Below are 5137 nucleotides of genomic sequence, written 5' to 3'. Positions count from 1 at the left end.
TGACCCGGGGGCGTGGCCACGGCCCGTGAGGGGTTGAGGGCGGTGGGCGGCGCTCAAGGGTGGCGGTGGTTAAAAATCGCTTTGTTTTCTGAGTAATAAGTCAAGTTTCCGCGTCATAAAAAGAGATGAGTGTGTTTTTCGTGCTATGCTTTCTGTTTTTCTGGCTTTCTTCTTCACTTCTGGTTTTCTGTCCGTGTTTGTCATGGGATGCGTGAGACGGGCGCCCTCCATCCCTTATTGCACATTACACGTTCGTAAGGACTGTTCTCAAGGGATAGCAATTGCTTTTCCAGCTCTGTACCTGTTTCTGGCGGGGTTTAGAAATAGTTTTTACAGGTGGGTTCCTTTATCTTTGTTTCCTGTAAAACCCCCTGCTTGCTGCTGGCGACAGGACCATGGAATATCCTGAGTTAACCCACAAGGATCATCAAGCCAACCCCTGGACCTGCACAGACACCCCAGCAATCCCAGCCTTTGCCTTGTCCAAACATTCCTTAGGCCCTGGCAGCAAGCACGGATATTTTATATCCTATAAAAGAGCCCACAATACGTTGAAACAGCATTTTAACTGCGCTGGTGCTATTTTAGAGGTGGCACTACCCCTTGGTCATTGCCTTTCCATGGTTACCCATCCCCAGTGAGATCATTTCCAGCTCTGTGCCTGTTCCTGGTGGCATTTAGAAGTAGTTTTTACAGGTGGGTTCCTTTATTTTTGTTTCCTGTAAAATCACCAGTTTGCTGCTGGCAACAGGACCGTGGAATATCCTGAGTTAACCCACAAGGATCATCAAGCCAACCCCTGGACCTGCACAGACACCCCAGCAATCCCAACCTTTGCCTTGTCCAAACATTCCTTAGGCCCTGGCAGCCTTGGGAATGTCACCATTCCTGAGGTACCTGTTCTGTTCAGAGCTCACCCTTTATCCCTTTATCCAGCCTCAACCTCCCCTGACAGAGCTCCAACATATACCAAATAAATATTCAATATAAATACAGTGATGCATCTATATTTGTGCTTATAGATAGATAGATAGATAGATAGAAACACAGATATTTTATATCCTATAAAAGAGCCCACAATATACTAAGACAGCACTTTAACAGCACTGTTGCTATTTTAGAGGTGGAACTGCCCCTCAGCCATCGCCTTTCCATGGCTTCCCATCCCCAGTGAGGTCCCATCCAGCAGCCCTGCCCACCTTTCCCCAGAATTGAGCTCAGGAGCCCCATTTATGGCTTGGATGTGTTTGCATCCCAGTTTGAGGCACAGGACGTAATGGGAAATGGCAAGATTGTCTCCAAATCTGTGTTATTACTGGGGCCACAGGTATAAATTCACATTTTTAGGGTAAAACCAACCCGAGGGGCTCATTTTATGCAAAACTTTGCTTTCTGATACAACAGATTTGCTTTCCACCATCATCCTCCGCCTCGCATTCCTTGAACAACGCCTGACCCCAGCGCTTCCCACCACCCTCCACCCCCAGCACTGCCTAAAAATCATTCCCCAAACCATTTATCCTTCCTGCAGGGAGTTTTCCTAAGCCGTGCTCAAGAGCTGCAAAACTCTCGTGTTCCCCACGCTTTTGGGGTGGAAAAAAAGGAAGAGCGGTGTAAGTCCCAATCCCTTTGGGACTTGCCATGGAGTTCCCGTGCTGTGGGAGAGGTTTTGGCTGTGGAAAAACAAAACTAACGCTTGTTTGTGCTCTCTTTTGGGATTCGCCCGAGCCAACAGCATCTTGGAGGAGGGCTCCAGGCGATGGCACTGCTGCTCCGCCGGCTCAGGCATCGCTTTTCCCGGGAAGCAGCCTCTCATCCCGCTCCCGTCCCCGCCAGCCGCATCGATCCCCACGGCCCTTTGTTGCCGCCAGCTCCGTGCTTTGACATTCGGACATCTGAGAGGAGCACTGTCCTCACCTTTTGCCCCCGTTCCCAATTATCTGGTGTTTTCGGGAGGCGGGGAAGGAGGCAGCTTGTGATGGTGCCGGCGGGGGACCTTCCCTCGTGGCAATCCCGGATTGCCACCGGCGACACGTCGAGTTGGGAAGGGTTTGTCTGCTGGGGGGATGCCATCCCACATCCCCATGCCGTCCTTCTTCCCGGGGGGAAGGCATGAGCTGGTCCCCGGCACCGCTGGCTGTGTTGGGCCAGGGCAGAATCGCAGCCCCTGGCTGTGCTCCTGCTCCCCGCAGGGAGAACATTTCATTCGTGGGGGGAAAAGCCCTGTAAAAATGGAATGGAGGAGAGGTTTCCTCAAGAGGGCACTAGCTGCAAGAGAAACTGCCGAAAAATCCAAGGGAGCCGGACATCCGCACATCCCGCTGTCCTTTCCACCCGAAAGACTCTGTTTGGGGGAAAATCGGCTTTTTTTTTAATTTATTTTTTTTAATATTTCGCTTTACTTTTCACTTTTCTTTTGGAACAGCGGAGGAAGTGCTGCTTCCCGCTGCGCTGAGCCGAGCCTGCCAAATGCACCAGCCCCTCTCTGGAAGCAATTCCTCGGCATGGAATTAGCCAGATCCTACCCTTTTGCAAGCATCCTTCCCTCTCTCTTTTTCCCATCTTTTCCAAAGCTGTTTAAGGCTGTGGCAACATTTTCAGGGAGGAAACATGCCAGAAGGGAATACCCTTCTTTTTCGGGTCACCAAGATAAAATACAGCAGATTTGTTGTATTTCAGGGCTGTTATAAATCCAGGAGCTTTGGAAGATGTTCCTGGGGTTGTTTGGAGCCTGGCCTCGGCATGGTGGCATCATCCAGGACCTCTGGACAGTGATGGAGACTGCCTGAGCCAGCATCCCAGGAAACCACAGGGTCATTTATTTCACTCCGGAGTTTCTCCTCAATTCAGACACCAAAAGGAGAGGCCAGGCTCATAAAACAGCTGAGCACGTTGGAAAATCTATCCCACTGGCAAAGCTAACCACCTTAAATTAACAGGAAGGCTCCTTGACTTGACAGCATCCTGATTTTTCTTTGGCCCACGGGCTCAAAAAGCACTTAAAGACACTGGCCGCCAGCTGCTGCTGCCGCAGGAGTGTAAAGTAACTTTAATGTGATTTTTATTCAGCTCCTGGTGATGATGGCAGGAAGATCTCAGCAACTCGTTTGTGCCTTGCATGAATTTTAAAGCAGGGAGGGAAATGGATCCCAGTTCTGCCATCCTGCACAGTCCCAAGTAGCTTTCAAAGCAATACCGAGGCATTTCCAAGAAAAATTAACAGAGATTTCGTGACAGGGCTTCATTTTCCCAGTCGTTTCCATGTGCTGCTGCCTGTGATCCAGAGGTACCCTCTGGAAAGATGATTGCAAGTGGTTTCCCTTTCTCATCTGCTTCCAAAGCTTTGTAGGGGAACAAAAGACTCGTGATGGGGAAATTAAGATGCAACGAGGCGATATGGAACAATGGGACAGCAATTTAATGTGAAAGATAAAGCAAACGGTGCTAAAGGGTCAAGCTGAACCTCCCCACACCCTTCCCATTCCCTCAACAGCCTGATTGGCATTAGCTGGGCTGAGCTGAGCAAAAGCTGGATCCAAACACGGAAGGTTATTTCCTTCCATGACATCAAAGGGGAAAACGCCTCGTTTTTGGGAGCTGCACCCACAAAAGGAAGCTATGAGCAGCTCATGGGAAATGATCATTGCTTTTCCCCAGACAAGCTTTTAAATCTATTGCATTTCCACAGGGGCGTTGGTTTCAACTCCAATAAACAAGAAGCTATCTGGGATATTTGGGATATTATGGTTTCCTTTTTTTCCTGCTGTCCTCATGCCTGATTTTTCAGCTCACACCCAAGGTCTCAGTTCTAGAGGTTTATACTCCAGCACGGTGGTATAAATATCTGGCACAGGGTGCCCAGAGAAGCTGTGGCTGCCCCCTGGATCCCTGGAAGTGCCCAAGGTCAGATTTGGATGGTCTTGGAGCAACCTGGCATAGTGGAAGGTGTCTCTGCCCATGGCAGGGGGTGGAACTGGATGGGCTTTAAGGTCCCTTCCAAACCATCCTATAATTCTGTGATTCGATAAAATAAAGGTAAAAAACCCCTAAATCAGAGAGGCTGAGGAGCTTGGAGGATGTGTAAGAGACCAAAAAGTGACCAGAGCAGCAGGAAGTGACGAGGGTTTCCCACCCAGCTGTCCTTGCCCGTGGGGCTCTGTGTCCTTCTGCTGCTGCCCTGGAGCAAACCTGCCCCAGAGCTGAGATTTGGGGGTGGCTGAGCCCCTTTCTGTCCACCCTGGACACCTCCATCCCCTTCCTCTTGCCTTCCCTGTGAGTAGCCAGGAGCTGGTTCTGCCAGAGGCTCTGCAGGCAAAGGTTGCCCTTTCTTGACCTGCCAAGGGGATAAGAGACCCTCTGTGTATTTAACCTAAACTTTGTTTTCGTGACTTTCCAGGCTCGTCTGTGCATTTTCCTGTTTTTGCTTTGTTCTCCGGGATCCTCAGCCAAGTTTCTGTCCCCTCCCTGGCTCCTGGGCCAGCAGTTCTTGCTCTCCACATACTTTAATCCTCCATGGAAAGGAGCTGTGGTACCTCTGAGCAATGTAACAGCTCTTCTCTTGACTGTTCCCCCACCATGCAGTTCCCTCGCTTGGAAATCCCGGAAAGCCCTCAAATTCCAGGGGGTAAAGAGAGAGTGGGGATTCCTGGTCCATTGTAGGGAACCCAGAACATCCCTCTGGCTGTCCAGGACAGCCAGGATCCCTGCCAGGGAGCTCAGAAGCCCTGGCACGGAGCCCAAAACACCTGTGGGTTTGGTTATGACCCGTGGAGCAAATTACCAACCTTAGATGAAGATCAGCAAGACACAACAGTTTCAGTAGAATAATAGTGAAGTTATCACGGGGTGGAAAAGTAGATTTTGGGGTTTTTGGTATGGGGGTTCAGGAGGCAAGATGGAGGGATCTGGGCATGTCCAGCCTTTCTCCTTCTTCTTCTTGGCCTCCATCTTCTGCTGTGATGTTGGCACTTTGGGATTGGTTTAGAGTAGAAGCTCAGTGTCTAACATAGGTGATAGGTATTGGGAAGTAATTGTAAATAGTGTACGTGTAGTTTTTGGTATAAAGACATAACACTGCCCTGAGGGCAAGCAGTGCCTGGAATTGTCCTGGTGGATGGACCTCAGCAGGGCAGGAGAA

Source organism: Geospiza fortis, unplaced genomic scaffold (genome assembly GCF_000277835.1).
Source record: "Geospiza fortis unplaced genomic scaffold, GeoFor_1.0 scaffold179, whole genome shotgun sequence".
Taxonomy (NCBI): domain Eukaryota; kingdom Metazoa; phylum Chordata; class Aves; order Passeriformes; family Thraupidae; genus Geospiza; species Geospiza fortis.
The sequence above is the reverse complement of the archived record's forward strand: the minus strand, read 5'-3'. Positions refer to the sequence as shown.